Source organism: Bombina bombina, chromosome 5, assembly GCF_027579735.1.
Source record: "Bombina bombina isolate aBomBom1 chromosome 5, aBomBom1.pri, whole genome shotgun sequence".
In the NCBI taxonomy this organism is placed as follows: Eukaryota; Metazoa; Chordata; class Amphibia; order Anura; family Bombinatoridae; genus Bombina; species Bombina bombina.
This window is the reverse complement of record NC_069503.1, coordinates 838,085,952-838,110,838: the sequence shown is the minus strand read 5'-3', so window position 1 is coordinate 838,110,838 and position 24,887 is coordinate 838,085,952. Positions and strand designations below refer to the sequence as shown.

General features: G+C 40.5%; 1 protein-coding gene across 1 annotated transcript in view; it reads left to right on the top strand.

Annotated features, from left to right (window-relative positions):
• ROCK1 (Rho associated coiled-coil containing protein kinase 1) overlaps positions 1-24,887 on the top strand; it is a 1,092,122-nt gene that overhangs the window by 985,256 nt on the left and 81,979 nt on the right. The window lies entirely within an intron of this gene.

Below are 24,887 nucleotides of genomic sequence, written 5' to 3'. Positions count from 1 at the left end.
CCTCCTCTGCGTGGCCGTGGTATCATGTCAATTGGCTGCCATGAAAAACAAGACAGGTCTTGTTTGTGAAACTTAGCAAAATGATTTACTAGAGGAGTGGTGGCCTTTCCCACTCGTATAGTAGATAGATGTTCTCTCAATCTGGATCTTATGTCCCTAGTGGTGAGACCAACGTACTGTTTGCCACATTTTGTACATGTTATACAATAGATAACAAATTCAGATGTACAATTGAGACAGAAATTGATCTCATACGTTTTGCCAGTCACAGTGGAGCTAAAGTGGTCTGCTACAATAAGGTATTCGCAGGCACCACATCTTGAGCTCCCACATCTATAGGATCCCTTGCTAGTTAACCAAGCACTGCCTGTGGAAGGAGGTTTTTTAAGGACTGTCGGTGCTAGTATGTTCCCTAATGTACGATTTCTACGGTAGGAACACCTTAATCCATTTTGGATGCAACCTATAAGTCTGTCGTCAGCAATGAGCATGTTAAAATGTTTCTTGACAATACCAACCACTTGCTCATATTGGTTGCTATAGTCTGTTACAAACGTTACTCCGTTGCTGACAGGAGTAGCGGAATTTTGGGATTTATCCCTTAGCATCTCGGTTCTATTTAACCTTGAGACCTCCCCATAGGCTCTACGAATAGTCCTACGGGGATAGCCTCTTCTTCTAAGGCGACCACAGACTTCATCCATTTGTGCCTTACAATCCAGTGCCTCAGAGCAATTCCGCTTTGCCCTAATCAGCTGTCCCTTCGCTATAGCGTAGGGTACAAACTTCGGATGACAGCTTGAGGCGTGCAAAACGGAATTGCCCGAAATGGGTTTCCTGTATAGACTAGTGGTAACCTGACCCTGGTCAGTACCACTCAAGGTTATATCCAAATAGTTAATACAGTTCTGATGGGTCTCAAATGTGAACTTAATACCCACATCGTTGTTATTGAGGTGATCGACAAATGACATAAGTTCACTTGGATCTCCCTCCCAAACAACGATCAGATCGTCGATAAAACGACGGTAAAAAACAATATTATGCCTATACCTATTGGTATCTCCAAAGATGTGGGACAGCTCCCACCAACCCATAAATAGGTTGGCATAGGAGGGGGCAAACTTGGCCCCCATCGCCGTCCCACGTCTCTGGAGATAAAAGGTATTCTCAAATTCAAAGAAATTATGCGTCAAAAGAAACCTGAGGACCCGTAGAATGTATGCCTGGAAGCCACACGTGAGATCTGACCATTCCCTAAGAAAATAAGCAACCGCCTCCATCCCCTTGTCATGGGGGATGGAGGAGTAGAGGGCGATAACGTCTATGGTAGCCCACCTGTGGGTCCCCGACACCCACTCAAATCCTCTCATAAGATTGACCAAATGTTTTGTGTCTCTAAGCTGACTAGGAAGAGCTACCACAAAAGGCTGAAGGATCATATCCATATGATGGATTACCTCAGCAATTTATCTGAGATATCCGTGGTTGCTTGGGTTAGTTCATCCATTGTGATAGGATGCTGCAAAAGCACAATAAAGATAATGTTATTTTGCATTTAAAGAAACAGTACTGTTTGTGTCGATTTTTTATTATATACTCCTTCTAAAACTATTGTTGTTAAAAGCCTGGCATAATTTTCCTACTATAGTGTCCAGATTAATTTTATGAACCACAAGCAGTGCTCTGCAGTTCCTTGCAAAAACATTGCTTTTTTGATGATGCATAGCAATGTCTATTTACAGCAAAAGTAATCTTCTTATTGGATTGGTAAAGCACAACGGTATTAAGAAGTTCTTTTTAAATTTAAAGAGACAGTAATTTTTTCTATGTAAATTTTATTAAAGGAATGGCGGCTGTTTATTTGCTACTTCATCCTTTGTGACATAGGATGGTACAAAAACACAGAAGAATGAGTTACTTTAAGATTTAAAGGGACAGTTTACTCAAAATTTTTCTCCCCTTTAATTTGTTCCCAATGATCCACTTTACCTGCTGGAGTGTATTAAATTGTTTACAAGTAGCTCCTTTACCCTTATATTGGCATTTGAAATTGTTAATTTAGCATGTGGTATCCCCACCTATTCTGAAAGTTTGTGGCCGCGCGTACCAGCTATAGATAAGCTTTGTAAACACAGCCAGCAGAAGAAATTACACTTCCAGTGTGATAAAGCAGAGATAAGGTAATAAAATGTTGATTTTCCATTGTTCTCTCAAAGTATTGGTGATTGTTTTAAGGACAGATATAAGATAAAGAAGCAGGTATATGTGCACAATGTGATACAGTAATGAGATCTGATTATACCTACAAGCTCAACCTATTTTATTAGGCTGTGGCTTCAAAACACAAAATCAGAGCTTTAATATACAGAAATAAATCTTAAAAAGCTAATTTTCATACATTTTTTACTCTGCAGTTGGTATAAAAAGTAATTGTAAACACATTAAGGGAAAAACTATTTTACAGTATACTGTCCCTTTAAAGAGACAGTAATGTTTTGTTGTGTACATTATAATAAATTAATTTCAGCTTCTTATTTGTTAATTCATCCCTTGTGACTGAGGATGAAACAAACGCACACAAGAATAGAGTTACTTTTCAGATTTACAAGACCTGAAGAGGTCCTCTCAGCTTTTCATCCTTTTGAGGTTGATAAATTAAGCGCCTTAAAACCCTTATGGGTGATTAGCCATGCTTTAAGGCACGGTATCGTTACCTATGGGGAAAATGTATTACATTTTTTTTTTTTTACTCTAATCCCTATACAGCGCTTGCTGTTTGAGGGTCTGTTATCAATGACCACAAATTTCTCCTATAGTTTCCGTCGACATTTTATGGCCAGCATGCAGTGTCCTGTGTTCCTTCACACTCCACTCGGGTTATGATGCATTTTCAACAAGGTGAAAGCATTGCTAGAGGAATTGCTATTCTAAAGGGTTCCTCCATGTTACTGTGAATCTCCGTTTCAGATGGAATTAGTAAGGCATTCACTATATTTACAAGACTGTTTCCCATAGTCGACTCGGCTAAGAAGCCTGGACAACATTCCCTAGGGGGAAGGAGTAGTCTCAACTTCACTACGAGAACTTCAATATGGCAACCATATGTGTACTTTGCTATCGTCACTGGTGTGACGGCATATTGGTTTGTTGCGTTGTCTGATGCTATTAGTCAGTAGCTTCCCTGGATAAAATCCAGGACTGGATAAAGCCTTCACATAGGCTAATTCCTTTATTTCAATTTCTTCCCTTCCAGTTATCAAATTGGGAGCATAGGTGGCTCTGTTCCAGCTCTTGGAACCTTATGGTTAGAGCCTTGTTTTATGGAACTAAGATTTTGGTGATTCCTTGCCAGGAGCAGACATTGTTGGGACCTGGCTTGACGAAAGACACATAGCCTGCTGTTGAATCAAAGACAGCATGGAGAACAAGCCCCGGTCCGCGATTGGATCTTGTTGGGGGCTAACTTTCCGTTTTCGCTCAAGTTTGGTTTCAAGCTCGAATGTTTTCATCTGAGGCAGTTTCTGCTTTCAAAATTGTCTGAAGATCAGACAAAAGGAGAGACGTCCTTACACTGCGTAGGAGACCTTTCAGACCTGGGAGTGATTGTTACAGTTCTAATACTGTTACAAGATCTGGGGTTACCGATCGGGTTGGGGTTCCCGAAAAAGGGGAATCTTCAGACCATTTTTTAAGAAGGGTTCTGTCCTTCAAGATGGAAATATTAATTTGTTCCATCCCTCCCTTGATCCTGGAGAGTCAATTTATGACAACGGTGGATTAAAGAACAAGTGCCTTCATGTGCCGTTCACGAGATTCATCTCAAGTTCTTGGGTTTGCCTTTCTGGACAAACACTTTCTGTTCGTGGTCCTTCCTTTCGGTCTTGCCACAGTTCCGAGTTCTTACAGAGGCTCTGGGATCGCTGTTGGCGGTGCATTGCAGTGACGCCCTATTTAGCTGATAACCTAGTCCAGGCGTCATCCTTACAGCAAGTAAGATTTACACGGACATGGTGTTATACTTCCCGTCAGCTCACGGGTGGAAGGTGACTTTTGAAAAGTGTTCCTTAGTCCCAAGAACAAGGGTAGCTTTCTTTGGAATAGTGACAAATTCCATATCAATACTGGTCTAGTCCTTCAGTCAACTTCTTGGCCTTCAGTGGCTCAGTACATAGGGGTAATCGGGCTGATGGGGACGGCAATGGACAATAGCCGGACAGATAGCTCAGCATGCTATGGCACTGTGGCTGAGCTCTGTAACAACCTAAGGGTTGCAGGTTCAATCCCCGCTGAGGTCCACTGCACCTTTCATCCTTCCAAGGTTGATAAAATGAGCAGCGCCTTGTGACACTTAAAATTCCCTTTGTTCGTTCCACCTCAGACCTATGCAGTTAAGCATACTCAGGCAATGGAACGGAGACTATGCAGACTTGTCTACTCAAATAACTCTGGATCAGGAGACAAGGGGCTCTCTTCTATGGTGGTTGTCTCACCAACCACCATATCCCAGGGAACATGATTTAGTAGAGTGTGGACTTGGGCGGAGTCTGTTCTTTTTATAGACTTCCTGGAACTGAGAGCGAGCTTAAAAGCTCTTCTGGTCTGGCCTCAGTTGGCTTCGGCCCAGTTTCATCAGTTTTCAGATGGACAACATGACGACGGTCTTACATCAATCATCAGGGAGGAATGAGGAGTTCCTTTGCGATGGCGGAGGTAGCCAAGATTATCCAGTGGGCGGAGGCTCATTCTTGCTATCTGTCAGCGATCCATATCCCAGGGGTGGACACTTGGGAAACGGATTTTCTGAGTAGACAGACTTTTCATCTGGGAGAGTGGGAACTCCATCCTGGAGTATTCTCCAACCTGTTTTTCAAATGGGGTCGGCCGGAGTTAGATCTCATGGCATCTTATCAGAATGCCAGGCTTCTGGGATACAGGTCCAGGGCTCCCAGTCCAAGCTGATAGCTGCCTTGGCAGTTCTTTGGTCCTTCAGCCTAGAATATCTATTTCCCCTGTTTGCGCTTCTTTCCCGGGTGATTGTTCAAATCAAATAGGAGAAGGCATCAGTGATCCTCCTCACTTCTGCATGGCCTTGCAGGATTTGGTATGCCGATCTGGTGGACATGTCATCTCTGCAACCTTATTGGTGTGAATCCAAGGGTTACTCATGGAGTAGAGTTAGGATTCCCAGGATTTTGTCTTTTCTCCAAGAAGGATTGGAGAAGGGTTTATCAGCGAGTTTGTAATGGTGAGAGGCGTAGCTTCAGGCAGACCTGTCGGGTTAGTGTTACAGACACAAAGTAGGGACTTCCGGTGCTGTAAAAATTTTAAGCGAAGTATTCATATGAAACAAGGGGAGAGCTTTCAGTGTTACGGAAAGGTGCAGGCACTGAGTGAGGACCAAGCCGTCCCTGGGGTGAACAATAGAACAAAAAAGGCAGCACAATATTCGTATTTGCAGATAAAATAGGATAGTTTAATCCAGAGTCAGTTCATGTGAATACAACCATACACACAGGTAAGGAGGGGGCGTGTCTTTACGCGTTTCGTGCCGCCAGGCACTTAGTCATGGGATGTTAACCTGTTGTACAGAGCCTGATTAAATTCCAACCTGCACCAATCACATTCGTGAATCAGGGTTGGAATCAATCAGGCATATGTGAAAAAGGCTAAAAAAAGTTAAAACAGTATATCAAAGGACTAAGCAATCCCTTGGCAGTCTATTTTCTTACTGCAAGGGGATGACCAGAAAACTTTCTAACAGTTTAACTCTTAAAGTTACAATTACTGTAATCCAATTGTTACCACTATTCAATGGAAAATACAAAAATACAGAACACAGAATAATATATTTGATTACTAAAGGTTTGATTTGACACAAACACATGATATAGATGTATTATTGGTTAGTTACCTTTAGTAATCAAATATATTATTCTGTGTTCTGTATTTTTGTATTTTCCATTGAATAGTGGTAACAATTGGATTACAGTAATTGTAACTTTAAGAGTTAAACTGTTAGAAAGTTTTCTGGTCATCCCCTTGCAGTAAGAAAATAGACTGCTAAGGGATTGCTTAGTCCTTTGATATACTGTTTTAACTTTTTTTAGCCTTTTTCACATATGCCTGATTGATTCCAACCCTGATTCACGAATGTGATTGGTGCGGGTTGGAATTTAATCAGGCTCTGTACAACAGGTTAACATCCTATGACTAAGTGCCTGGCGGCACGAAACGCGTAAGAACACGCCCCCTTCTTACCTCCTTACCTGTGTGTATGGTTGTATTCACATGAACTGACTCTGGATTAAACTATCCTATTTTATCTGCAAATACGAATATTGTGCTGCCTTTTTTGTTCTATTTATCAGCGAGTTCCCTAAAGGGTCAGATCTCTGCTTTATCTATTTTCTTACACAAGCGTCTGGCAGATGGCCCAGATGTTCAATCCTTTTTCAGGCTCTGATTAGAGTCAGGCCTGTGTTTAAACCAATTGCTCCTCCATGGAGTTTGAATTTAGATTTTAAAGTTCTTCAAGAGGTTCCGTTGAACCCATGCATTCCATAGATATTAAGTTGTTATCTTGGGAAGTTTTCTTTCTTGTTGCCATTTCTTCTACTTGAAGAGTGTCTTGAGTTTTTGGCATTACAATATATTCACCTTTCCTTATTTTTCATTCGGATAAGGTGGTGTTATGTACTAAACTTGTTTTTTTTCCTAAGGTTGTTTCAGACGAGAACATTAATTAGGAAGTTGTTATTCCTTTCTTGTGTCCTAATCTTTCTCTCAGAAGGAACGTCTTCTGCACATTTTGGATGTAGTCCGGACTTTCGTCAATCGTCTTTTCTGTTTGACTTTTTTTCTAGAGAACGTAAGGGTCAGAAGGCTACGGCTACTTCTTTCCTTTTGGTTGAAGAGTATCATCCGTTTTGCATATGAGATTGCTGGACAGCAGCCTCCTGAAAGAGTTACAGCTCATTCCTCCTGAGCTGTTGATTCTTCGTGGACATTCAAGAATAATGCTTCAGTTGAGCAGATTTGCAAGACTGCAACTTGGTCTTCTCTTCAAACTTTTTCTAAATTTGTTATCTTTGCTCCTTTGGGAGAAAGGTTCTTCAAGCAGTGGTGCCTTCCGTTTAGGTTCCCTGTCTTGTCCCTCCCTTTTCATCCGTGTACTATAGCTTTGGTATTGTATCCCACAAGTAAGGATGAAATCCGTGGACTCATCGTGTCTTTAAAAAGAAAAGAAAATTTATGCTTACCTTATAAATTTGTTTCTTTTTAGACACGATGAGTCCACGGCCCGCCCTGTTCTATGAGACAGGTTATTATTTTTTTGTTAAACTTCAGACACCTCTGCACCTTGGCTTTTCCTTTCTCTTCCTAACTTCGGTCGAATGACTGGAGTGGGAGGGAAGGGAGGAGCTATATATACAGCTTTGCTGTGGTGCTCTTTGCCTCCTCCTGCTGACCAGGAGGCGTAATCCCACAAGTAAGGATGAAATCCGTGGACTCATCGTGTCTAAAAAGAAACAAATTTATCAGGTAAGCATAAATTTTTTTTCCATATTTATCAATAAATTTATCACCAATTGTCAGTCTCTTCAGTAGAGCAGTGGTGGCTTTTACGCATCTGGGAACTTGTGGGGTATAATCCTCACTGCACCTCCCAAACTGTTGTTGTTGCCCTATCTTGGAAGCCTGAGTAGGATTATTCAGTCTTCCTTTTTGTCCACAGGTTCATGTGAGGGAGGAGGCCCTCTCAAACCAGGTGAGCTGCCATGCTACTGGGCAGATGTAAATTCAGTTAAGTGCCTAATTTTAATTTCTGGGGACTCAGGAATACATGGCACTTTAACAGTTAATGGGACATGGAATACCTAATCCTATTTAGGGTTAATAGTATTGAGGTAGGCATTGGATACAGGCACTGGGGACTAAAAATCTTTATTGTGGCTCAGTTTTTATTCCGGGTTGTTCAGGATTGGTGGTATCAGGAGTGTTTCACATTATGGAGAACATGACATTATCAGATAGCTCTCCGGTGCGAGAAGTCTGTCGCCAGCTTTACAGTAATGGTGGCCGGGTTGCAGTTTTTGTACGCCCACGATTAGGAAGGCAGACTTTTTTGAGGTGGCAAGTTTTTGGGAGTTCCGGATCGGAGAAACATTACAGTGCTGCTGAGATCACCTGTTTGTCTGTGATTGTGGCTCTGGGAAGTCCGGATCATATATAAATCCTTAAAAGGGACACTGTACCCATATTTTTTTCTTTTGTGATTCAGATAGAGCATGCAATTTTAAGCAACTTTCTAATGTACTCCTATTAACAAATTTTCTTCATTCTCTTGGTATGTTTATTTGAAAAGCAAGAATTTAAGTGTAGATGCCGGCCCATTTTTGGTGAACAACCTGGGTTGTCCTTGCTGATTGGACAGCACCAATAAACAAATGCTCTCCATGGTTCTGAACCACAAATTTGCTGGCTCCTTAGCTTAGATGCCTTCTTTTTCAAATAAAGATATCAAGAGAATGAAGAAAAATTGATAACAGAAGTAAATTAGAAAGTTGCTTAAAATTGCATGCTCTATCCGAATCATGAAAGAAAAAATTTGGGTTCAGTATCCCTTTAATCCGGTTGCCGGCAGTACAGGTAGGCACCTCAGCAAAGATTGCTGAGGTGAATAGGCTGCCTGAGGTTCTCTATTGTGCTGTTGCTGCGGTTAAAAATAGAGATATAAAATTTAAAGTGACAGTAATGTTTTTTTGTTAAACTTTTTTTAAATAAATGAAAGCAGTTTTTTTTCTTTAATTTGTTAGGTTATTGGGTAAGATAGACCAAGTGGCCCTGCAAGATGTTGCATGTAGCTTGTGTTTTGATTCCAATGTAGAACCATCAATCCCTTTTTGTCCCTCTTGTATTGAAAGAACGTTGCATTACAGGGATAGACTTTTTGATTCTGAGTCACCATTAACTAATGCTGTTCAGGGATCTCCTGTTCAAGAGATGCCGCAGCTTTCTCCTCAGGTGTCCCAAACATTATCGTCAACACATGCAGTACCCTGCACTTCCTCTCGCACTCCGGTTGGAGTTTCCTTGCAAGACATTGCTACCCACATATCTTTGGCGCTAACTGATGTGCTGTCTGCTTTTCCCATGCTGCAGCAAGAGGAAATGTAAGTAATCAGTGAGGAAGGTTTCTGACACAGTCGTGGTTATTCCGAATTTTCCCTCCCAGAAGTCTGATAAGGAAGATACTTCGGTAGCATCTGAAGGTGAAATCTCAGACTCAATGTAATTCCTTCTTCTGATGCTGAAGTTGTATCCTTCAGATTTAAGCTGGAACACCTCCGTTTATTACTTAAGGTGGTTTTGGCTACCTTGGACGACATCCGACACGACTGTCGTAGTCAATCCTAAGAAGTCTAGTAAGCTAAAAAAATACTTTGATGTACCTTCCGCGGTGGAGGTTTTTCCTGTACCAGACCGGGCTACAGAGATTATTGCTCGGGAATGGGAGAGACCTGGTATCCCTTTTTCTCCATCCCCAATTTTTAAGAAGATGTTTCCAATAGCTGACTCTATCAAGGTGTCTTGACAGACGGTCCCCAAGGTGGAAGGGGCAATTTCTACCTTGGTTAAGAAAACCGCTATCCCCATAGAAGATAGCTGTTCTTTTAGGGATCCTATGGATAAGAAGTTGGAAGGCTTACTTAAAAAGATGTATGTACACCAGGGTTTACAATGGCAACCTGCGGTGTGTATTGCTACCGTCACCAGCGTGGCAGCATACTGGTTTGATACACTGTCTGATTTGATTCAAACAGATACTCACCTTGAAGAGATCCAGGATAGGATCAAGGCTCTTAAGTTGACCAATTCCTTTATTACGGAAGCTTCCCTACAAGTTAAGTTGGGAGCAAAGATTTCTGGCTTTGCCGTACTGGCCCACAGAGCTTTATGGTTGAAGTCCTAGTCTGTGGATGTGTAATCTAAGTCTAAGCTTTTGGCGATTCCCTTTAAGGGTAAGACTTTGTTTGGGCCGGCTTGGCTGAAATTATTTCAGACATTACGGGAGGAAAGGGTCATTTTCTCCCTCAGGATAAGAGGAATAAGCAGAAAGGATGTCAAAGTAATTTTCGTTCCTTTCGAAACTTTAAAGGTAAACCTTCCTATCCCTCTGCTAAGCAGGAACAGTCCAAGCCTTCCTGGAAGTCCAATCAGTCTTGGAACAAGGGGAAGCAATCTAAGAAGCCCGTTAATGACTCAAAGTCAGCATGAAGGGTCTGCCCCCGATCCGGGAGCGGATCTTATGGGGGGGGGCAGACTTTCCTTCTTCGCTCATGCCTGGGTTCATAGTGTCCCAGGGATACAAACTAGAGTTCAAGACCTTTCCTTCCAGGGGCAGGTTTCGGCTCTCAAGATTATCTGTAGACCAGATAAAGAGAGAGCCGTTCTTAAACTGTGTCCGGGACCTTTCCGACCTGGTAGTGATAGTTCCTATTCCAATGCAGGGACAGGGTCTGGAATTCTACTCCAATCTGTTCGTGGTTCCCCAAAAAAGAGGGAACTTTCAGACCGATTTTAGACCTCAAGATTCTAAACAAGTTCCTCAGAGTACCGTCCTTCAAGATGGAAACTATTCGTTCCATTCTTCCCTTGGTTCAAGAGGGTCAATTCATGACAACAGTAAATTTAAAGGCTGCGTACCTGCATGTTCCCATCCACAGGGATCATCACAAGTTTCTGAGGTTCGCATTTCTAGACAAACACTTTCAGTTTGTGGCTCTTCAATTCGGCCTTGCCACAGCTCCCATAATTTTCTCAAAGGTCTTGGGAGCACTGTTGGCGGTGCTCCGGTTGCGGGGCATTGCAGTGGTGCCTTATCTGGACGACATTCTTGTTCAGGCGCCATCTTTTCAACAAGCAAACTCCCACACAGAGATATTAACTTTTCTGCGCTCTCACAGATGGAAGGTGAATTTGGGAAAGAGTTCCTTGATTCCAGCTACAAGGGTAGTATTCTTGGGAACCGTAATAGATTCCTTATCAATGAAAATATTTCTGACAGAGGTCAGAAGAATAAAGATTTTCGACTCTTGTCTTGCCCTTCATTCCTCCCCTTCTCAGCCGTCAGTGGCCCAATGTATGGAGGTAATTGGTCTGATGGTAGCTGCCATGGACATCATTCCGTTTGCTCGGTTCCATCTCAGACCTCTGCAGTTATGCATGCTCAAACAATGGAACGGGGATTATGCAGATCTTTCTCCAAGCTTAGAACTGGATCAGGCAACAAGAGATTATCTTCCTTGGTGGTTGTCTCAGGAACATCTCTCCCAGGGAACCTGCTTCCGCAGACCTACCTGGGTGATTGTGACCACGGATGCCAGCCTGCTGGGATCGGGACAGTCTGGGGCTCGCTAAAGGCTCAGAGGGATATGGACTCGGGAGGAGTCAGTTCTCCCCATAAACATCCTAGAGCTGAGAGCAATCTTCAATGCTCTTTTGGCCTGGCCTCAGTTAGCTTCACCCCGGTTTATCAGGTTCCAGTCGGACAACATAACTTCAGTGGGTTACATCAACCATCAGATTATTCAGTGGGTGGAGACCCACAACTGCTGTCTATCTGCGATCCACATTCCAGGAGTGGACAACTGGGAAGCGGAATTTCTGATCAAACAGACCTTTCACCCGGGGGAGTGGGAACTTGATTCTCAAATGGGGACAGCCGGAGCTGGATCTCATGGCATCTCGACAGAATGCCGAGCTCCCGAGGTACAGGTCGAGGTCAAGGGGTCCTCAGGCTGTACTGATAGATGCTCTGGCGGTTCATTGGAATTTCAGTCTAGCATACCTATTTCCTCCTAAAGAAGATCAGTAAAGAAACTGATGTTGTGGTACACCTGTATAGCACTCACATTCCTGCTATTTAAATTAGTAAGATAGATAGTTTCAGACTATCGGATGGAGTACATGGCATTTGCAATTAAAATATAACCTTTAATAGAAATGTTAAAATAGCATATTTACACAAGGACACACATTTAAAATTAACGTCAGTATCATATCAGTACGTGAAATTAGTGGGATACCACATATGGAAAAAGGATTCTCAAAATGAGAATGATGGGATAGGTATCTGCCTGTTGCTTAGGCTATTATAATGGCTTGCTTGTTGATACCGAAATTGCCCTCTAACTGGAGCAACATATTTAATATATATTTCTTTTATTGAGAACTTCACACATCACAACAATCGGTACATCAATTTAAGTTTTACAATCAAATAAACAAGACAGTCTGGAGAACATAGCTTAACCCATATCTACACAAAACCCATTAACAGTCAGCTGTGCCTCCGCTTTGCACACATAAAAAAAATAGTTAAAATAAATATAAAAAAAAAAAACAGAAAATTGAGTAATTTATAGAATTACCTCCATTATAGCTATTCACTTAGCAAACTATGCAGAGGGAGGGGGGGGCTGGCGGGGGGAGAAGAGGGAGAAAAAAAAAAAAAAAAAGGGGAGAGAACATACCACCACCACAAAAATAAAAGTGGAGCTACACCCAGCCTTGAGTCTATACAGTCACTGTCCTTCACTAAATGTCTTAAAGCCAGTATACCGGCAGAACTTCACCAGCAACCAACATCATAAAATTAGTATTCTTCTTCAGAGGAGAGACAAATTGAATCTGATCTTGTTGAGGCCAAGATAAGATTACCCTTTTCCACTTATCAAAGAAGAGCCGCACGATCTTTTCTGACCCCCCAGATAGGTATTGCCTTTCTAAAGTCATATGTGTCTTAATCATATTAGTAAACTCGTTGATCGTTGGGACCTCATGAGCGCCCCAATTGCAAAATATCATATGCCGGGCTGCCAGGACAACCATATTGATTAATTGTCCCTCGCCTCTATTCCTTCCAATTTCTTTTAGAAGAAAAATATCTCTGACTTGCAGTACACACTTCTCCTGTAAAAACCTATTTACCCAGAATTGAATTTTACTCCAAAACTGTCGAATTTTAGGGCAATCCCAAATACAATGTAGCAGATCCTCTTCTACCTTCTGACATTTAAAGCATTTCCCCTTGTCTCCGTTCGTTGCCCATTTGCTCATCCTTTTAGGGGTGAAATAAAAATTGTTTAGAAGTTTAACCTGCGATTCTTTCCAGCTTATCACTCTAGTAGCAGTGTCTGCTAATCTGATACTACGTTCAATATCTTCGGATTGCACTGGGTTAATATATTTAATAAGGAACATTCTCTTTTTGTTAATATGTTCTTTCCCTGATATCTTTAATAGGAGTTTATACCAATATGTTATTGATCTTTTCCCGCCCGCATATAATTTCACTCCTGAATCAATTCCTGGATCCCATACAATTCTGTGAGTTTGCAGAGCTTTCAAGAGATAGCTCCTAGCTTGTAGATAGGCAAAGAATGTATTTGTAGGTAGTTGAAACTGTTCTGCCAAGGTTGTAAATGTTTGTATCCCTTGCCCTTCACCCTGAACTAACTGCGAGAAATAACGTAACCCTCTCTGGGCCCAGATTTTGAAGACCGAATTATCATTAATCCCTGGTATAAAATCGGGGGTACCACTAAGCGGCAAATATTTAGACATATGAAAATCTTGACCTACTAATCCGCAGAATTTCTGCCATGCCTGAACTACATTGGCAAAGGTTAGAAGTGTGCTAATATTACTAGGGAGTCTCCTAAATGGATGATGTAATATTGCCTTAAGATCAAAGGGTTTTACTAGCTTTGATTCTAGATCAAAATAGGTCACATTATTCGCTTCCGTTACCCAGTCTATACCAAATTTTATGAGGGCTATAATATTATATTTGACAATGTCCGGCGGGGCCAACCCTGCAAATCTCTTACTATGGGCTAATTTTTCAATGGCTATACGGCTTTTCTTCCTGTTCCACAAAAACTGAGCGCACGCTTTGCTGTACCTAGCAACATCTCCTCTATTTATCAATAAGGGCATATTTTGCATTAGGAACAATAGCCGAGGAAAAATGATCGTTTTTATCACAACTGTTTTTGCGGAAAGCGATAAATAATGTATATTCCACTTTCCTAACCTTCCCTCTAAACTGTCAAAAAACTCAGAGTAATTGAGATTATACAATTCTTTGGGATTGTTACTTATCTTAATTCCTAGATAGTTCAACGATTTAACAACTTTAAGACCATGTTGTACCAAACTCGTTCTTGTCTGGTAAATCCACATCAACTCTGACTTATCCTTATTTATCTTATATCCCGAAAAGGAGGTAAAATTATTAATAATAGCCAAACATTTGGGAATACTTTCTTTGGTGTTTTGTAAAAATACCATAATATCATCAGCATACAGTGAAGTAACGATGCTATGTTCCCCGCAAACAATTCCCTTTAATTCTTGCCTAAGTTGGACCGCCAGTGGCTCAAGTGCTAAATCAAAGAGTAGGGGCGACAGTGGGCAGCCCTGTCTCGTGCCCCTTTGCAGAGTTATAAACCGAGATAGTTCACCGTTTACTAGCAGTTGGGATCGTGGGTTAGTATAAATTCTTTTGATCATCTGGAATATGTTTCCTTCAAAGCCAAATTTCTGAAGAGATAAAAACAAGTAATCCCAAATTATGGAATCAAACGCTTTCTCTGCGTCAATCGTAAGCATAGCTAAATCAGGTTGTGGATTTCTATTAGGCGTCTGTACCATATTAAAATAATGATCCAGGATAACTAACACCCTGCGCATATTCCGTACCGGGTTTCTCCCTGGAATAAATCCTGATTGGTCACTGTGTATCAATTTGCCAATCCCTTTTTTTAATCTATCTGCAATGATAGTTGTTAAGATTTTATAGTCTTGATTCAGGAGTGAAATTGGTCGATAAGACCCCAGTTCCTCCGTAGCTTTCCCTTTCTTATGAATTAAAGTCACAGTTGATTCCGTAAAATAAGGAGATTTTAAATTACCTTGTACAAAATAGCTGTTATAAAGATCTTCTAGTGTACCCGAGATATCATTCTTAATGATTTTGTAAAACTCTGCCGGAAGCCCGTCCGGCCCTGCAGCTTTGTTGGTTTTAATTCTATCAATTGTTTTTTTAATTTCGTCCTCCGTTATTGGGGAGTTTATCTGATTTAATTCTGTTGTATCTATTGTTGGAACCTGGATCTTTTGCCAAAAATTCGACATTCTTGTCTTATCGCTATCCTTCCTTGAGTACAGTTCCTGATAATATCTAAAGAAGGCCTCTCGAATCTCTGTTGGATGGGTAATCGCTTTAGACCCTTCCTTGATAAGTGGGATTAGGTTACTTTTTTTCCTAAAATTGATTAGCTTGGCCAAATGTTTAGTGGCTATCCCCTGAAATCCTTGGCAGAATGCCCTTGTTCGCATATCCTCCCTTGCCCACTTTTCTCTTAAAAATGTTTCACGTTCTAATTTAGCTGCTTTATAGCTATTCCAGGAGGAGCTATTAGGGGTAGACACGTACTTCCTATATGAATTTTTAAGTTGGTTTGCTAATTGAATCTCCCTGCCAGTTAACCTCCTCTTCCTTGTAACCATATAATTTTTAACCTCACCTCGCATCACTGCTTTCCCAGCTTCCCATAATATTTCTGGGCTACTCACCTCCCGGCTATTCTGACTAAGGTACACCCTCCACCTTTCTGATAAGAAATTCCGGAATTGTTCATCTAGGTACATGAATTTAGGAAAGCTGAACAGGTTACTACTTCTACATCTAGTCGTCAGATCTTCGAACGTCAGGCTTATTATTGCGTGATCCGATATAATTATCTCCTCTATGTGTGTCTTTATACTCAGGGACAGTAACCTTTCTTCTATCAAAAACATATCTATACGTGAAAAATTGTTAAATGATCTGGATTCGCACGAAAAAACGCTCTCATCCGGGTGCTGTACACGCCAGATATCTCTCAGTTTAAGTACCTTTGCAAAATCTTGTAAAAGCCTTGCCTCTCTATTGTGTTTCCTAAAAGCCCCAGATCTTAGTCTATCGATTTCAGGGCACATCGTTGCATTAAAGTCACCCGCCACCACTAAATTTTGTCCTAGATGATTAGTCATTTTGTTTCTTATCTTATCCCAAAATTCTGGCTCAGTTTCATTTGGGCCGTATATATTACAGAACGTCCACAATCTCTTATTGATTTCAACTTGTACAATTATATATCTCCCTTTTGGGTCTAGCAATTGGTTCCTTATCATATATGTTAGATTCTTATTAAAGATTAACGCCACTCCACATTTCCTCTTATTGCAAGGGGTAGCTATGATTTCAGCTATCCAATTTGTTCGCAACTTATTTATTTCCACCTCTTTCAAGTTCAACTCTTGCAAAAAGATAACATCAGGCTTTTGGCGCTTTAACAATCTTAACACATTTTTCCTTTTGCTAGGGGAGGTGATACCTCCTACATTCCACGATACACACTTTAACATTCAATTAAAAAGAAAAATTTTATTTTAAAAACCCCACACAATGACCTGTAACTTTCTACCTACTTGTCCAGACGTAACACGTTCTCTAGCCATTTCAATTACCGACCTGTCTATCACACCTGGTGTTCCCCGGTGGACACCCAACCTAGTACTGACCAGGCTCGGCCCTGTTCCACTTCCGAGATCATACGGGATCGGGTGTTCAAGGCCGCTTGTAGACAGACCTGTAACATACATAAGAAGAACGGTTATACCACCACGCACATAAGTAAGAAAAGTATATAAAGAGGGATACAAAATGCAAAGAGGAGGAAGAAGAAGGAAGAGAAAAAAAAAAAAAAAAAAGGAAAACAGGATCCCCCCAACCCCCTCCCGTCCCCCTTACTGTAACAAAATAGCTGACCCACATATTGCATATTTACAAATTCCATGCTAATACGTACATTTAGGCATCCTGTCATAATACAATATCCCTTTCAATACAATATTGTTTAGCTTCTGTGGGAGTGTTCAATACAGTCACACTCCCATCTGAGAAAATTACAATTTTGGCAGGGTATCTCATGTTAGCCTGGATCCCTGCCTTAATCAAACTAGAGCAGTAGGGTGCCATTGTCTTTCTCTTTGAGGAAGTCTCCGATGAAAAATCCTGAAACAGGAAGACAGGCCTTGTACCTATCTTGAACCCCTGAATTTTCCTATAATGTCTCATGATCTCTACCTTGTGTTGGAAATTTAAGTATTTGATTATTACCATTCTAGGGCGCTGGTTACCTTCTTGGGACTCCCTTATTCCTCCTGTCCTGTGTGCTCTTTCTACGTGAATTTTCTCTACCAGCTGCATCCCTAACAATTGTGTTAAGGTGACTGAAGCAAACAGTATAAGATCTGTGTATTCACTGGACTCAGGTAGACCAATTATGCGAATATTGTTCCTGCGAGACCTGTCTTCCAGGTCTTCTATTTTGGATTGCATCATTTTAATTTTACTCTCATAATTGGCCCAGTTGGTCTCTTGTGTATTTTGTCTGTCTTCCACCACTGAGATTCTTTCTTCCACCTCTAGTATCCTATTGGAGAAAGATCTAATCTCAGTAGAGAGGGTGGCTATCTCTTTTTTGACTGAGTCAAATTGAGGTAGATCTCAAAAAGGTAATTTTCCAGCCTCCAATAGATTTTTAAAAGACCTTTATTAGTTTCTTACAGGGTCCATTATAACAACGACGTTTCAAACCTATACCAGGTTCTTAATCATGTTTATAGAATAGTGTACAGGTGTGTCTTTTATACCTGTCCATTTCCTATAAGATTACACAACAGTGCCATCATGTGGTCAAAATTTAAAATTACAAGTGATAAATAAAAATCTTCAGTTATTCAACTTCTTATGTATCTCAAATTGAATTTTTAAGCTATTTGCTATCTTCTTCTTGATTTTTATGTATGTTTATCACATGCAACATTAAAACCAAAATGCTAATACATTTACAAATAAAACCTATACACATAAAAAATTCGGAATCAAATTTGCTACTACAGATAAATGCTACAATTATCAATTAGAAAAATAATGACCATTCAAATTCTTTGTTCAGACCTTCAGGTATCATGGTATTTAATTTATTAATCCAAAACATCTCCCTTCTTTTGAGCAGTTGGTCCCTGTCACCTCCCCTCCTGGGTCTGTCAACTTGCTCAATGACTTGAAATCTCAGTTGACTGATGTTATGACCCATGGAGAGGAAGTGACAGGAAACAGAGCTTCTGTATTTTTATTTCTGATATTGGATTTGTGTTCAGTGATTCTTGTTCTTACCTCTCTGCTAGTTTCACCTATGTAAATCCTGGCACATGGACATTTAATGAGGTATATAGAGTATGTGCTTCTACATGTTAGATATTTTTTGATTGGATATTTAGTCCCCTTAATAGGGTGGAAAAATTCCTTCCCCTTTATTATGGAACTACAGTGACTACAATGTAGGCAAGGATAACAACCTCTATTATCGGGTCCTATTGATGTTTGAATGCTTTTCTTTTTGCTACCTATATCTGCTCTTACCAGTAAATCTCTCAGGTTCTTAGTTTTTTTATAAGCTACTATGGGTATGTTTTTGAAATCTTCAACTTGAGGATTGCATTCTCGAAGTATGTGCCAGTATTTATTAATAATGTGTGATATTTTAGTTCCTAAAGTGTTGTATTGGGTTACAAAAACCATTCTGTTTTCTTTTGTTTTATTTTTTGTGTTATTATCTTCCTTATTTTTAAAGTACTCTAATTGTTTTGTAATTAGTTCTTCTGGATATCCTCTTCTTTTGAATTTTTCTGCCATTTCTTTTAATCTTATATCACATTTCTTTTTGTCAGTCACTATTCTTTTCACTCTTTTAAATTGGCCTTGGGGTATGGCTTCTATTGTTTTTTTAGAGTGGAAGCTATCATATTGTAGTACTTTATTTTTGTCCGTGGGTTTCACATATAGATCAGTTTTTAGGAAGCCTTGTTCTTTATATACAAAAGTGTCTAAGAATGCTACTCCTGTTTCCTCTGTATTGAGTGTGAATTTTAAACCTGTGACAGATGAATTAAGATGTTCAACAAATTGCAATAGGCTACCAGGGACCAACTGCTCAAAAGAAGGGAGATGTTTTGGATTAATAAATTAAATACCATGATACCTGAAGGTCTGAACAAAGAATTTGAATGGTCATTATTTTTCTAATTGATAATTGTAGCATTTATCTGTAGTAGCAAATTTGATTCCGAATTTTTTATGTGTATAGGTTTTATTTGTAAATGTATTAGCATTTTGGTTTTAATGTTGCATGTGATAAGCATACATAAAAATCAAGAAGAAGATAGCAAATAGCTTAAAAATTCAATTTGAGATACATAAGAAGTTGAATAACTGAAGATTTTTATTTATCACTTGTAATTTTAAATTTTTACCACATGATGGCACTGTTGTGTAATCTTATAGGAAATGGACAGGTATAAAAGACACACCTGTACACTATTCTATAAACATGATTAAGAACCTGGTATAGGTTTGAAACGTCGTTGTTATAATGGACCCTGTAAGAAACTAATAAAGGTCTTTTAAAAATCTATTGGAGGCTGGAAAATTACCTTTTTGAGATTGACATTGGGGTTTGGCTAACCCTTTCCTGTGCCCCTGATTGAAAAGGTGCTGTCTCTCACTACTATTTTTCAAATTGAGGTAGAAGCATTTCTGCGAGTTGATTAAGTGTCAACTGTTTCTCCATACCAGGTATCTGAGGATCCATATTCTCCTCTGCGCCTATCTCTTGTGCAGATTTAGGCTTTTTATCTCTCCTAGGGGGCATTGCAGGGGACCTAACTTTCAGGTTAGGGATATATCTCTCCATGTAGTGTGTAGTGATGTGAAGATGTGAAAAAATTACTTTGGTTGTGATTATATTAATGAAGTAATTGACAACAAACAGACCCCTCTCAACACACCTAGAGTGTGACGAGAGCTCCCTGTAGCTTATGGTGCCAAGTGTGCTATTGCAAGTGTAGTTGTGAGTGTAATACGTTTACAAGTGTGATTATTATTCTAAAGAAAAAAAATTAGAAGGGCTCCCTATACGGAGTCCAAGTGCGGCTTCTAATGCCTGTTTGCTCTATTTTGTGATAGGTGAAATATCAGTTAATACCCGTGACTAATTGTCTCACTGCTTCTCTTTTCTCCCTTCTGCTCTGCTGGCCTATTCCCACTCCCCTGCAGCCTTTTGTCCAATGCCAGAACCAGTAATCTAGCCAAATAATCCAGTACTATCTGTCTACCGCTGGTTACCTAACCCTATAACGCTGTAGTCCTGAGTGCCCTATTCTCTGATAGATCTGTCCTGATAACTTCTCCGCTTCCCCTTTATCTTTTTACCTTGACACAAGAGTTCTTCTTTTATATTAGTGTGGAAATATTCCTACTTAAAAAAAAGAACAGTAGACAACAAGAGAAATAATAACTGAACAACAGCACGCTGTCAATCTAACCAGCTGTTGTGCCCCTTCAGTTTCTTCAGGTGATGTGATCAAAACCTTTTATATTAGTGTCAAAATATTTCTACTAGCAAAGAGAAAAAAGTATAAAACAAGAAAAAATATCATCTGAACAGCAGCACACTATCAACCTGGACTAATATTGTACCCCTACAGTTTCTTCAGATGATGTTATCAATACCTGACCTTACCTACACACCAAATTCTAGATTTAATTCATTTTTGAAAAGAAGAGATAAGAAAAGCAAAGTATAGAGCCTTAATTACGTCAGATAACAATTATCATAATATTTAGCTTTCTCCCTTTGCTGTCACTTCAGTCCAGTATATGTGTTTGGGCGTTTTGCTGCTGGTTTCCCTTTTTTTTTTCCAATCTTATTCTGAGCACAGTTCTCCTATTACACAGCCTTTCTGTACTGCGAGCAGTACTCCACTCCACAAAGTCAGTACCCCTTACTCGTCAGGGCGCAATTTTGAGGGAAAAGCGGGCTTCCTGTTTGCTAAGTGGTTGCAGGATTAACCCTTCCCTCCACCTATCCCAACCTTATAGTCCAGATCTCGCCGTGCGACTGTGTGTAGAAAAAAAACCAGCTCAATAGTAAGACCCCAGCTGCTTTGCTCCAGACATTAACCTTTATATGCCTGTGAGGGTTTCTAAGTCTTAATACAGATAACGGCAATTTTTTCCACAGTCAGTTCCAAGATAATCCTGCTAATCTCCTCCGGCCTCTGGCCTTAGCGTCTCCCTGTGAGCTCCGTCTCCCAGCTGACTGCCTTTTGCCACCACCGGGTTTTATGTCATTAAGTCCTGAAATAAATAAAGTAACTTTCCAGTACTCTCATCACCATGAAACAACACCGATTTCCTGACCGCTCATAGCGGATATGATCCGTCACTCTTCAACCCCCATTTCAATTCAGCTCCATTGCCACCCACACCACTTCTCCAAACATATACAGGCACACAGACGAAAAGCTTTAAAAACCACCGCCTACAGAGGCTTATACTTGCGTGGTCCGCTACTCGCCTGCCGTCCTGTTGCCTAGTCAGAATTCTTCCCAGTTGTTGCTCCGCCGATTGTCCGGGTCCCTGCAAGACACCTCAGTCAGTTCCCCGGCGGTCGGCTGCTCTGTGCAACTGTTAACACCCTCCGGGGTGTGTTTCAATATTGGTGCGGTCCGTTGGTGTGCAGGTGGCGTTCAATGGGGGCACTCTGTCTTCCGGCTGCTGCCTCTCTTCCGTATAGCTGTCGGTGTTGTGCATGTGAATTGTGCTGATACCAACCAGCTAGCCCTCGGTACAGGGGACTTCCATCGCCATGGTGTTTTCTCCCCAAGCGGGTCTCTCACTCCCGTCAATAGAAGTTTTTGTTGCGGGGTCTGTTGGAAATCAGCTCTCTCTCACCGAGCTCTAGCGCGTGCGCTTATTGCACGCTCCGCCCACAGGAAGTCCTAGCTGGAGCAACATATTTAAGTGAGCTGGTGATGTGCCAGTCTATATTGTTATTACTAAATACACATTAACACGTTTACTTTAATCTTGGGTTGCTACAGTAAGATTATACGCTCAGGTTTTCCAGCCTTGGCCACTGCTGGCTGGTGTGAGATCAAATAGATTGTATCTTAGTGGTAATAAATCTTGCTACCATAGAATACAATACAATATGCAACAAATATAAGTAACTTGCATCTATAAGCTGGGAATTAAATACCAGTCAAACACGTATTATTCACAGCTGTGCTACACCAATAGTGGCACTGGACTAGTAACTTAACTGAATGAGATGTACAGTAATAGAGCTGACTCGTATGAGCATTGGTACAGGCAGCGGTACAGATCGGTAACTTACTGATATTAACCCCACCTACCCAGTCAAAGTCACTGACCTATATCGCCCAATACATTATATTTATAGTAGCTATATATTAACAAAGGTATTGAGTGGTAATATAACTACCCAAAATATGAAATGATAAAGCTGATATCTATAAACAGCGATATAGACTGCGGTATAGGCCGGTATTCCAGTGATATTAACCTTATACACTTAGAAATTACTAATTGTAGCGATTCTATTATTACATATATTAATAAACCGAAATTGCTGTATTTATTTATAGTACGTGGTATAGGCCAGCAACACGCAGGAAAACTCAACTAAATACATCTATGGTGGTGTAGGGAGTTAACCTATTAACCTCAGCTATACGATAATCTCTACTCATATACGTTATTAGATGTACAGATTGGTATTCTCTAACCGCTCTATATTCCATCCTCTGATACACACTAGTTACTTAAGGTGAAGGTTGGTACCCCGGTATATAGGGAGTAGAGATTATAGCAGCTGACTCAGTCTAACAGTTTAGAAAGTCAGTTACCCTACATTCACCTATACGCCTAAGCCGCAACAGATATATAACAATTATTATGGCTTATAACCACTAAGATACAATCTATTCGATCTCACACCAGCTAGCAGTGGCCAAGGCTGGAAAACCTGAGCATATAATCTTACTGTAGCAACCCAAGATTAAAGTAAACGTGTCAATGTGTATTTAGTAATAGCAATATAGACTGGCACATCACCAGCTCACTTAAATTTGTTGCTCCAGTTAGAGGGCAATTTCGGTATCAACAAGCAAGCCATTATAATAGCCTAAGCAACAGGCAGATACCTATCCCATCATTCTCATTTTGAGAATCCTTTTTCCACATGCAGTATCCCACTAATTTCACGTACTGATATGATACTGACGTTAATTTTAAATGTGTGTCCTTGTGTAAATATGCTATTTTATCATTTCTATTAAAGGTTATTTTTTAATTGCAAATGCCCTGTACTCCATCCGATAGTCTGAAACTATCTATCTTACTAATTCAAATAGCAGGAATGTGAGTGCTATACAGGTGTACCACAACATCAGTTTTTTACTGATCTTCTTTAGTTGTAATTCCAGTACACAGCACCTCTGTTTCTTATCATAAAGTTCAGCATATTTATTTAGCTGATTTATTGTATACAAAATAAATTCCTGCACTGACACATTAGTAGTGCCTTAGTACCAACTCTTTTGCTCCTATACCTATTTCCTCCGTTTGCTCTCCTTCCACGGGTCATTGCTCGAATCAAACAGGAGAGGGCTTCGGTGATCCTCATTGCACCAGCGTGGCCGCGCAGGATTTGGTATGCAGACCTAGTGGAGATGTCTTCTCTTCCACCATGGAGACTTCCATAGAGGAAGGACCTTCTACTTAATGGGCCCTTCCTTCATCCAGATCTCGTTTCTCTGAAGCTGACTGCTTGGAGATTGAACGCATAATTCTATTTAAGCCTTGTAAGCCTGTGACTAGAAACATTTACCATAAGATATGGCGCAGATATCTGTTCTAGTGTGAATCCAAGGGGTTCTCGTGGAGTAGAGTCAGGATTCCTAGAATCTTGTCCTTTCTCCAGGAGGGTCTGGAGAAGGGTTTGTCTGCGAGTACTTTGAATTGTCAAATATCGGCCTTATCTATTTTGTTGCATAAACGCCTGGCAGATGTGCCAGATGTGCAATTCTTCTGTCAGGCCTTAGTCAGAATCAGGCCTGTGTTCAAACCTGTTACTCCTCCCTGGAGTCTTAACCTTGTTCTTAAAGTTCTTCAGCAGGCTCTGTTTGAGCCTATGCATTCCTTAGATATTAAGATGTTTTCTTGGAGTTTTGTTTCTTGTTGCAATTTCTTCTGCTCGTAGAGTCTCTGAACTCTCAGCGTTGCAGTGTGAATCCCCTTACCTTTTTTTTCATTCAGATAAGGTAGTTCTGCGTACTAAGCTTTCCTTCCTAAAGTGGTTTCAGATAGGAACATTAATCAAGAAATTGTTGTTCCTTCTTTGTGCCCTAACCCAACCTAGATGTGGTGTGTGCATTGAAATACTATTTACAGGCGACTAAGGATTTTGTAAAGTCCTTTGGAGGGGTATGTTTCTCATGTACAGGGTTTTTTTTATTGGGCTCCTTAATGTTTTATAACTGGCTATGATAAGCTGTTTGACGGCACTCACAAGTGCGCACCATCAGCTTCTATTCGGTGCCATATTTAATTTTTTTCTATCCTGTGGCGATGTGCACTTCAGTCTTGTGCTTACCGCCACGAGCAGTGTTTTTGGCGCCTTTTGTGTATAAGACTGTTAATGCCTTGATCCTCACTAAGGGTGCTGATTTTGGTGAGAGGGGTTAGTAGGCAGAGTATCTGTTTAAGGGAGCAGCTTACAATAGTGCTCTTATTCTCAAGTAAGTTCATACTCTGTGCTCTGTTCTTGCATAAAAAGTATCCGTTTTGATCTGGACCTGACACTCCTTGTTTATTTCCTCTGCATGATGGGCTTCTTAAT